At 34.5% G+C, this 12,276-nt stretch overlaps 1 long non-coding RNA gene and 1 other non-coding gene across 2 annotated transcripts in view; both read left to right on the top strand.

The window, feature by feature from the left end:
- Nucleotides 1-12,276, top strand: part of LOC122227742 — a 310,519-nt gene that overhangs the window by 256,283 nt on the left and 41,960 nt on the right. The window lies entirely within an intron of this gene.
- On the top strand, nucleotides 4,178-4,283 carry LOC122228996. The gene has a single exon (XR_006206871.1). It is a non-coding gene; the product is annotated as a U6 spliceosomal RNA (small nuclear RNA).

Raw genomic sequence — 12,276 nt, 5'->3', positions numbered from 1 at the left:
GGTTTGATCAGCATCTTTTTTTTTAACGTTTATTCATTTTTTTGAGAGGCAGAGAGAGACAGAGCCTGAGTGGGGGAGGAACAGAAACAGAGGGAGACACAGAATCTGAAGCAGGCTCCAGGCTCTGAGCCGAGAGCACAGAACCCGACGCGGGGCTCGAACTCACAAACCACAAGATCATGATCTGAGCCGAAGTTGGATGCTCAACTGACTGAGCCACCCAGGTGCCCTGGTTTGATCAGCATCTTATTTGACATTTGAATATTTTTCTAATACATTTTCTGAAAATGGCCTGATAAATCTAGTTACATTAATCCCATTAAAGGGGAAGTTAAAACTTAAATCTTAGTGATGCTTATCTTAAAGAGATGTATGAATAAAGGATCAAGGAATTCCTTCATAATAAGTGAATAACCACATGCTTGTTGCATATTGAATTCTGTACCCACAAAATTCATATGTCAAAGCCTTAACCCCTAATATGACTATATTTTGAGATAAAGTCTTTAAATATATCATTAAAGCAAATTAAGTCATATGTATGGAGCTCTAATCTGAAAGGACCAGTGTCCTTTTAAGACAAAGAGACATCAGATATGTGTGTGCGCAGAAGAATGATCATGTGTGGACACAGTGAGAAGGCAGCCAGCTATAAGCCAAGGGGAGAGGCTTCAGAGAAACCAACCCTGCCTGCATCTTGATTTTGAAATTCCAGCCTCGAGAATTGTGAGAAAATACATTTTTCATCCATCCAGTCTTTAGTATTTTGTTATGGCATCCCCAGCCGACTGATATGCTTTTATTCACTAGAATTTCTATGCAGTATTAAATATAACCTATGCAGTAAAAATATAAATGTTCTATGGGTACTAAAGGTAGCATTTTATAAACTTATATAAATTCAAATCCAGTTGGTCATAATCACTTCAATGTGCAGATAGGTTAGAAGAAACTGGAAAAAATAACCAAAGAAAACTATGTATATAATAGCACCAAAATATTTACTGTAAACTGCCTTAAACTCTTATTCATTTGCCCTTACCAGAATGTCTCTTCGATTTTTTTTAAGTCAATTCATCCTCCTTTCTCACTTCTTAATATGCATTTTCTCCATTCCCTAAACTGAAGCAAGAATAAATTTCTTGTTCATTTCAATTACTTCTCAGAGAAAATACCACTAGTTTTGAAGAGTCTGACTCCATTGGACAGCTGGTCCTGTTTCTAAATCCCAGTTTGCATTGCTTCTGGCTAGATCTACTCACCAGAAGGTGTTGAATCAAAAGGACAACTTGAGTCACAGTTGTGTCTTACTAAGGCTTTGTTCAGCGATATCTGTTTGTATTTCTACATCAAGCTTAGAAATAGACGAAAGGTGACAAGCATGCAACAACCACTCTCTAGTCTTCAATACTGTTGAGCAATCCAGATCCTGGCTTTTGGTCAGTGATATATTATTTTTTATTTATGGATGGTAGACTAATGTTGAGGAAAAGAACATAAGGAAATATGACAAAAAAAGGTATGCATTTTATCCTATTAATACTTCCAGAAAAAATATTTAAAAATTCTGATTGAATTCCTAATATTTCTGACATGCTACCTGGTAACTGGAGACCCTGGTATTTCCCCTTGTCTTTACTTTCCTTCTCTGTATTCTTTCTTACTTCCCTTTCTAATTTCCCATATGCCACTTCCTTTAAAAAAAAAAAAAAAAAGACCATTTAGGTTCCTCCCACTCATTGGCAGTTTATGATATCAAAGCTCTTCCGGCAGCTTTTCCGTATGATAAAAACATAAAACCTGGCTGTGAAAATCTTGTATAGAAGCAGTGTAAACTGTTTTTTTCTGGCCCAAAAAAGGAGAGTCAGCCACCACAATAGCTAACGTTTGTTATGTGAAATAAAATATGGGCAATATGTTTGTTCACTTAGCCTGTTTCTTGGAGCCTCACCTCTACTTCTAAATCATCCAGAGTAAGCCGCATGCAAATTCAATTATCTATTCCAATAGATGGGAATAGCAATTTTTGGGGGTATGTTTATCTTTCCTTTGAATAGATAAAATCAACTTTCAATCTTAATTATACTGATCTTATTGAGGTGGTGAGAATATCGTTTTCATGGCCCCATATGTTGAATTCATATAGTGAGCCAAGGGGAATTCAAATGACTTCTTCAAGATCACCCAAGAGCCTTTGGAGGAGTCTTACTCCCAGAACAATGATTTTTCCATTTTGCCACATGGCTGTAGAAAACCCATACCTGATCTCAAGTACATTTTTCTAAATAAAGGGTAATCAACAGTCAGACACGTGGTAAACATATTAGGCTGCTGCTGTTACTCTGGTGTGCTATTATTTGGGGCCTATGAATAGGAAATGTAAAGTAATCTCACAAGGAATTTTATTCTAATGTTTTTTCAAAGAATAAAAGCTTTTCTTTGAAAGGAGTTAGGATGACAAAAACCTAAGATTATTAGAAACCTGGTAGTAGATCTTTCCTTGGCAAGATTAGGGTGAGTTATTACTAGTAAGTCGTAAGCAGGGTTCATTCATTTTCCTTTCGTAAGATGAACTTCAAAGGAAAAGTTGCCAAAGGCTTTGTGGCAGATCATTCAGTCACAATGCAATGGATTAAAGAAATACAGTACCTTTCTAGTCTTTCCATCTAGTATCCTACAACTAGTCTCTCTACCTGGACTAAACCTCAGATGTTTTGATTGTTAAAATTCTAATGTAGCCACATGTTGGTGGAGAAATTTAAAGCTTCTTATTTTTCATCACTGTGCTATGCTGCTTTCCAAGAAACTACTAGGCATTAAAATGTCACTTCTATTCATAATATCAAAATTCTTAATATATTATTCAATTTATACATAGCCATGTCGAATATTTTCTTCCCTGGAGTGATCACTTTATTTACTGTGTGTGAAACCTGTCTTTTTATTTCTAAATACCAATTTTAGTAACATTATTTAAGAAACCAGAATAATAAAGGTTCAAGAAATAGACTCACAGATAAATGGTTTCTACTCTTTCTGGCTTCCTTACGAATAAAGTATTTTTCTACCGTATAGAGTCTATGTGCTTCTTACAAAAAGAAATTGTCTCTCTCATGACAGATGTTCTCCCTTAAAGTACTTTTGTTAACCAAATCCCAAAGGTATCATTTGACCTCCTTATGATGGTACTATTTTTTCCCATTTACTAATGGGATAGTGTAGTCTTAATTTTCTAAGATAGGGGACATTGACTTTTCATAAACAAAATATGTTCCATTATCTATCATTGAAAATGAAATGAATTTAGGGATGATAAAATCACTTCCTAAAGACAGCTTTATTTTGATGTTGGTGTGAGAAGTCTAGCAGGGAAAAGAAAACTTGCATACCTACTGGAAACTTAAGATGGACAGAAGAATGAAGCAAACATATATGGGATTCTTCAAATATATTTTAATAGACTGATTATTTTTATTAAATTCTTGTAATAAAACTTGATGCACCTCATACTCAAAGATGTTTTCCATATTTTATTCACATGATTTTGGTCCTAGTTTGTTTATAGATAGCAAAATGGGTATGTTTGTTCATTTATAGAAAGGAATTTGATAAATTATTATTATTTTTCTCTTAAAATTTGTTGTAAAGGCCATATATTTTCCTTATTTTGGAGCCAAGATTCTAACTTCAGGGTGTTTTTTTTTTTTTTTATGCTGATTCCAGTGAATGTATTGCTATATGTATTTGTTAAGTTTGTTAGAATACTAAGTAACTGGATACACAACTAGAAACCACAAAAAAACCCATCTGTAGCCAACTTGTAGAATCAAGAAGAAGGTGAAAAACCAAGAATCCAGATCAGGGAACCTCAGCTAGAAACTTCCACAGATATTCTGTTTAAAATTTTGTAGTAAAATTGACACCGTTTTAAAGAATTTGAGAAGGGCGCCTGGGTGGCTCGGTTAAGTGAATGACTTCAGCTCAGGTCATGATCTCACGGTTTGTGGGTTCGAGCCCCATGTCAGGCTCTGTGCTGACAGCTCAGAGCCTGGAGCCTGCTTCAGATTCTGTGTCTCCCTTTCTCTCTCTGACCCTCCCTTGCTCACACTCTGTCTCTCTTTCTCTCACTCTCTCTCTCAAAAAAAATAAACATTAAAAAAAAGTTTAAATATTTTTAGAAACTTGGCCCCTTAGTTACAAATGTCCAATTTCTAATGACACAGAGATTAGCATGGCCCCTGCACAAGGATGAGCTACCAACTCACGGAATGTTCCATATTTTTCTGAGGTGACAGGCTTTCTACTGTTACCTGTAAGCAGAGGAACTCTGAGATCATGAGAAGAAGCAGAAAAATACAAATGAGAAGGAGGAACCCAGGTAGCTTTGTGGCTTCATGTCCAACCCTCTTGCCCTTACTTAGCCTGTGTCACACCATGCTAGCGTGTCCTCCTGTAGTACTCACATGTGCCACCACTGTGACATCCCCTTTCCCTGAATTTCAGTGCTTACTTCTCAGCCTCTTTCCTTCTGAGTCACTCCTGGGAGTGAGGGGGTTCTTCCCAGTGTTTTGTAATACTGTGAGGCTCACCCCCAAAGTACTAAAAGTAGCTTTGTAATAAACACACAAGACATACAAATTTCCAATTTCTGAGGGGGAAAATCTGATTTTTTTTGCGTGACTATGGTGCCTACTTAAGCATGAGAGACAAGTTTCTGCCTTACAGTTACATTTATGTGCCAGTGAGGACAGGATCGCTTTTAATAACAGAAATTTCCAGAGAAGGGAGTTGATCAGTGTAAGCTTAGAAGCCCTTCCAAATGCTGGATAAATCAAATCCAAACAAGCACATTAAGGATTATGGTGGATATTAAGAAGTATGAGATCATATGAGTATGAGACCCTGTCTTTGAAGATATTATAATCTAATTTATTATGGCAGCATAATAATAAGACTGATGGAAAATAAGAACAAATTATTTCAATAATCATTTAATAAAATAATAAATACCCCAAAGTGGAGCATACTTTATTGCTCTATAAATTGTGCAGAGAGCAAGAGGGAACAGGTCAGAAAGATTACTTGAAAGTACAATGGCTAACGGAAGTTGTGTAATTGTCAAAGGATATACATTGTTCCTTTAAAGCTGAGGCCTCAAAAAGGCAGAAATTTGTTCAGAAAGCATTTTATTTATTGATTTGCTTCATTGTGTTTTTAACTGAAGTACAGTTGACAACATGTGTCAGGTGTACAACATAGTGATTCTACAATTATAAACATTGCTAAATGTTCACCGTAGTAAGTGTAGTTACCATCTGTCACCATATAAAGTTGTTATGGTATTATTGACTGTATCCCCTATGCTGTTCTTTTTATCCCTGTGACTTATTTATTTTATAATGGGAATTTTGTCCCTCTTAATCTTCTTCACCTATTTCACCAATCTCACCACCTCCCTCCTCTCTGTCAATCTCTACTTTGTTCTCTATATTTATGAGTCTGTTTTTCTTTTCTGTTGCTGTTTATTTTGTTTGATACCACATATAAGTGAAGTCATATGGCATTTGTCTTTCTCTGTCTGACTTATTTCACTTATCACAATACCCTCTATGTTGCAAAATGGCAAGATTTCATTCTTTTTTATGGCTGAATAATAGTCCATGGTGTATATATACTATATTTTATTTATTCTTCTATCAATGGTTACTTCTACATCATGGCGATTGTAAATATCACTGTGATATGCATAGAGATGCATATATCTTTTCAAATTAGCATTTTTTTTTCGTTAGGTAAATACCCAGAAATGGAATTACTGGAACATACAGTAATTCTATTTTTAGTTTTTTGAGGAAACTCCCTAGTATTTTCCAATTTATATTTCCACCAGCAGTGCACTAAAAGTTCTCTTTTCTCTACATCCTTGGTAATACTTGCTATTTCTTGTCTTTTTGATACTAGTCATTCTGACTTGTGTGAGGTAGTATTTCTTGTGGTTTTGATTTGCATTTTAGGTGGAAGACATGCACTGGTGGAATATGTACTATTCCTTTTCTTTCATAAAAACAATAAAAATTTGTGTGGAAGTTACCAGGCAGGGAGACTTTATATGATACCCATTTATGAATAGCTTCTTTTGGGGGGGAATATTTTTTCCTCTACCTCTCTTGGTTCTTTGGCTAATCTAATAATCACATTAACATAGGACAGACTAATAGGATAAAAACAAATTTAATTACATTCTTTTGGGGCCCCACAAAGAAAATGAGACCCAAAGGCATGTTGGGCATTTGAGGTTTATATGCCATTCTGAGCTAAAATATGGGATAGAGGCCTGGGGCTTCAAAGAGGAGGAAGGTAATTCAAAGGATGATAGAAGGAACAGATATTTGGTAAGTAGAGTTTGCCATACCATAAAAATAGGTCCTTCAGAGCTGTCTCTCTGAGCAAGGCTTCCTGTCTAAATTCCTTTAAATACTCAAGGGAAGGGTAAAAGTTTTTCTTGCATCAACTGGGTCTTGACTGCCTTCAACTCAAACAATTCCCAAGCCAGAGTGGCATATTTTGGGGTCATATAGTCTTGCTGCTCTTCACCTTACTGATTTTATTGTAGATGATCTTCCAGGTTGGGTAAAGCTGCATCTGTGTGTTTGATTTATAAAACTATGGTATTAAAAAAATAGGTGCAGGAAAATTGTCTTACTGCGTTAGATTTTTGTAATAAAAGTCTCCTTAGTTTTATTTATAAAGTATTTCTTCATTGGACATTAAAAATAAAATGGAATTGGATACTGATGATAAGAATTTGATCATTTAGAAAAACACTGGCTTTGTTTTTGTAATTATGTTTATTTTGTTATAGAGGTATTTTCTCTCAACTTTTGTCACTTTGCCATGTAGGTATTATATATGTAGATACTTTATTTCAAGTAAATGAAGACCTCTATTTATTTGAAATAAAGTACCTACTTGATTTCTTTGTGTATTTGTGTGTATTTTTCTGTGTAATAAGGATTTCTTCATATTGGGTTGATGTTACCTCATACATGCTTTTCCCCTGTAATATTTACTTACAAATAAAGTGATGATAGAGATAGGTAACATTTTTTCAGGCAATGCACTCATGTTTACACAAGGACCAAAAATTCTGTACCGATAAAACAACTTTGTATTTGCATTGTGCTGAGCTGGCACCCACAAATAATAGAGCCTCCATAGTTACAGAATTACATATATGTGTAGAAACTTATTACCAATTGAAAAAAAATATCGTGTGCCCTCTGACAAAAAGTTTTAACGACTACTCTGAAAAGTACCTTAATTGGCTCAAATCAACTATGAATGTTAAAAATATTGATACATCTTAACAGCAAACAAAAAGATAACACGTTAGTAAAATATTTTAAAAATATGCATTTGATTCTAAAAGAAAACAGCATGTTTTAACATTTTAAGAAGTGTACTACTAAAAAGGTTATAAAAACTACTTTTTTTTAAATAAAACAAAGCCTATTGACTTTCCAAAGAAGTATTTTATAACATGTTTACATTTTTTTTTTTTTTTTTGGAATTTTTGGTATGAGACAGGAATCCTGATGGGCAACAAATGTTGTGGAGTGGGCATATTTCTAAGTCTAATGTAGTATACTTAGGAAATAGTCAAGACAACCCATGGTGGGCAGCATCCTATGGTAGCAGTCGAGAGGTGTTGCATAGATTTTTTCAGTCGGGTAGACAAACACCTTGACATGTTATCTCTCCTTTCTAACAAAATCCTTCATTCTACCTACCATTTGGCCATTTAAATAATTTAGAAATAAATATTATCTACTGTAACTGAATATGTTCTTTCATAGGTATAAACTGTTCTCTTGGGGAAAAATATTTCAAATTTTTTTTTTTATTTTGGTAGAGCAAGCAGGTGACAAGGTTCTGCTTCATCCCCTGAAAAACGCGCTCTAATGCCGTACTTGAAGGCAATTACAACGTTTCATCAGCCTTATCACTGAGACATTTTCTGTGAACTCAAATCTATAGTCCCTTTACTGCAGTGAGTCATCAAATACTTAAACTATTACATTACTGCTTGAATTTTTCCCCCTGAATAAATTACTTAATGTTCTTTGTCATTCTTCAAAAACAATTTAGGCCCTGAGCACAACTCTAAACTAGGTAAGGTTTACCCTAGGCCTGTCAGCCTTCTGATTCCACATCCCGTCCTCTACTTCTGGACACCTCTTTCTGCCTGAGATCACATCAGTGTCCTCCTGGCACTCTCTATGGAGATTGTTGTCAAGGAAGGATAGAAATCTCTTCCTCAGGACAGTAAACGACTGTTAGCAATTTTAAATGTTTTTTTTCCTTGCAATCATTATATATCCGGTATAACAGAGATCAAAACCTTGAGTTTAAACTTGGATCTTAATACTTTAGTATATAATGTAATCAGGCATTTCTTCAGCAGGGGGAAAATAGACACAATTTCCACAAAATTTTAGAGAAAGACTATCTGGAAAAGCCGTCTATGGAATACATGATAGAACCATACAATGAAATGTATTTCATGTTAGGGTATAATTTTTGATATCAGTGAGAAGGATTTTTTGGGGGTTTAGAATTTTCTCTTCACCCATATACATAAGGCCAGCCTGATTTAAAGCATACTCTTTTCTAAATATCCAATATATACATTTAAATCTTAAAACTCTTTTTTATTTACCTATACTCTGTCATTATGTGCAGTACTCCAAGATGCTTAGCACATTCTTAGAAGGTGCTAACTGATCCAAATTAGAATGCTGTAATTTTAGGGATACCTGACATGTTGTGATCTCGTTGTGGTTCATGAGTTCAAGCCCCGCATCAGGCTCTGCATGGATGGTGGGAGCCTGCTTGGGATTCTCTGTCTCCCTCTCTCTCTGTGCCCCTCCCCCACTTGTGTGTGCTCTCTCTCTCTCAAACTTTAAATAAAATAAACAAACAAAAACAAATTACCTTTCAGCTTTAAGGCACTGTGTCCTTTTTAAGTACAAAATAATGAAATGTGTTGCATTTATTCTGAAAATCATGTAAATTTCATTTTTTAAAAAGATTTTTGGGGCGCCTGGGTGGCTCAGTCCGTTGAGCATCCGGCTTCGGCTCGGGTCATGATCTCACGGTTGGTGAGTTCGAGCCCCATGTCGGGCCCTGTGCTAACAGCTCAGAGCCTGGAGCCTGCTGTGGATTCTGTGTCTCTCTCTCTGCCCCTCCCCTGCTCATGCTCTTCCCTATCTCTCCAAAGTAAATAAACATTAAAAAAAAAAATTAAAAAAAAAAGATTTTAAGCAGCAAAATTTAAATTTATCCATATATATGTCTAGTTGCATAGCATACATTACCAATCTTTGTGAAGTTCTATGTTGAAAAGAATATGCTCTCTTTATTACCAACTATGAATTACATAAAAGTTTTAAATCAGTGAATAAAACTGAAGGTCCAGTGTTTGCTAGCAATGAATTTTCACTTCTTAGTCACTTTGTATCAGGAATGACTTCAGTATATTTACTAGCATGTCAACAGTAAGATTTTCCTAAGATGTTTCTATGTATAATTAATAAAACAATCAGTAAAAACTATTCTCCAGGGAACTCACAGTCCTAAAGTTATACATGAATTAAAGATAAAATCTGTGATATTGTACTACTTTTTTCCAGTCTCATCTATCTATAATTCAGATTGCCTAACTAAACTTAAATACAAATATGAGAGTGAGAGTATTTGCAAAGTACTAAGCTGACAAATACAGAGTGCTGGCTATTATTTCTGTTTGGAAGTCAGAGATTTGAGCTATTCATTTTGTAGTCTGACAGTCATCACTACAATTCCTTGAATTCCCAAAGCTTTTCATACAGCTTCCTCAAGGACGGCTATCATGTCTTAGCTACTGCAATGACAGATGGGATATAATGTGTCATGTGATGGATAACTCTGGAGCCATAGTACTTAATCCTTCTAATACTAATAGCTGCATTATCATAGAGATTTATGGGAATGTCAGTTTCAAGTTCCCAGTTCCATTCATGGGTTTTTAAAACTTCAGCTGCAAAAAACATGCATCCATCCCATTAATTCTAATTATCATGGTTCATCTTCTCAGCAGTTTTGCACTCCGGAACCTTTCAGTGCAAATTAACGTACCAAAAAAGTGTATTAATTAATATTTGTAGCTTTTAATTTCTGCAAGAGTGTTGTCTGGAAGCAGCTGGCAGTACAGGGCCGTTGCTATTGAATCTTTGCCAAACAAGTGCAGATGTAATTTTGTTATCTCTTGCTTAGTCATTTACGCAAATTAATTTGAACAATTAGCCTTTTACTGGTCCTTCATGAATCATGCAAAAGGGATCTGCCAAAAATTGCTAGTTGACAGAAAAGAATTGGTTAATGCTGTGCATTTTCTAGGAAGGTAATGCAGAGTGAAGCTCAACACTATTTTAGACTGTAGACAATTGCTTAAATATTCTATTGTAAGATTTACTTAGCACTGTAAAACTTGAGAATCCCCTTAATGAAGAGTAAACCTGCATACTAGTGAAGGTTTATTTGATAAGACTCAAATTTTTCATGAAATACCCAACTTGAATATGTCTTAATCAAGTATAGAGGCAAAACGAGAAGTAAGGTTTCCTTATGAAATGGAAATTAATTAACCAGTTTTTACTACTTTTCAGGTCACAGATGCTCACTGCCGTTTACTCAATGTTTGTGTATATCTTTGTGTAATTATTTGTTTATTATATACGTAGATTTAAAACACATGTGTAGCCTCTTTTGGTGGCTTCTAATAATCTAACTTTCTAAGAAGTTAGAGATGAAGAGTAATTTAAAATAGTTAACTATGTAGTTATTAGATTTTAAGGTCTGGGTGAAAAAAAAAAGACTTTATGTGAAGGATACATAATTAAATCACCTCTGAATGAGTAGAGATCTGTTTTGTGGTCTTCATACGAAGTTACCAGTATCTTAAAGGAAAAAATAAAATCAGAAAATAACAATTGTAAAATTTGTAATTCTTTTCCTTAGAAGTGGTCCAGACTACCTGTGATCTTATGTTTTTAGTTTAATTTTAATCTACTTTTTTGTTGGTATTTTTAATAACTGGAACTAAGGATTTTTCATCTAATATTAAATGCAGGTGGTTGTACACTGTTACAATGTCAAATAAAAGCTCACCTAAAGTTAAATCCTTCTTTACTTTGTATAGCATTAGCTTAGAAAGGGCACAGAAAATATTTCATGTTATGTACTCAGGTATATGGAAATTATGCATGTATGTATTTTAAATACATGTATGTATGTTCACATGGACAACATATTTATATTTGGTTAAAATATGTCATTCCATCTCCTTATTATTTAAGTTTAAAAGAAAATTGTTTATCTCAGACCATAGCTTTTAAAAAAGAGACTTGAAAAAAAAAGTGAAATTCATTTAGATGTCTGTCCTAGTATAGATCTTAAAAGTAAAACTACTTGAGATGGGTCTAATGAATTTTCTACTGCAGAATATTTTTTTTTTTTTTTTTAATTTTTTTTTTCAACGTTTTTTATTTATTTTTGGGACAGAGAGAGACAGAGCATGAAGGGGGGAGGGGCAGAGAGAGAGGGAGACACAGAATCGGAAACAGGCTCCAGGCTCCGAGCCATCAGCCCAGAGCCTGACGCGGGGCTCGAACTCACGGACCGCGAGATCGTGACCTGGCTGAAGTCGGACGCTTAACCGACTGCGCCACCCAGGCGCCCCAACTGCAGAATATTTTTAAAATTGAAGTTACTAATGATTACATGGATAATAAATAATTCTAATCATAAAGATTAAAATCACAAATGTCTAAAACTGCAAAGGGATTGCTTTTCAACTGCTTTTTTTGGCTTCATAATGAAATTTAAATTTTCCAAAATATAATTTCCATAAATATAACATTAATGGAAAAAAATATTTGAGATATTTTAAATTGTTATTTGTAGAAAGTCTTATTTTATCTCTCTGTTGGTCTCAGTCCTGTTGAAAGTAAAATGCTTTGGAGGATTTCAGTTGAATAAATAGTAACAAATCAAGCTCAATGTAAAATCAATCCAGTGAATGTTTAGGTGACATTCAAAGTTTCAAACCACAATTAGTTATATTTTTTTCTTTAAAGAAGCAACATTTGCTAGTGTTAAAAATCTAAAATCTATAACAAAGTATATTTTAAAAATCACCTTGAAAATTTTGCAAAATGACTATAGAGTTAACATTTT

Source organism: Panthera leo, chromosome C1, assembly GCF_018350215.1.
Source record: "Panthera leo isolate Ple1 chromosome C1, P.leo_Ple1_pat1.1, whole genome shotgun sequence".
Lineage (NCBI taxonomy): Eukaryota > Metazoa > Chordata > Mammalia > Carnivora > Felidae > Panthera > Panthera leo.
The sequence above is the reverse complement of the archived record's forward strand: the minus strand, read 5'-3'. Positions and strand labels throughout refer to the sequence as shown.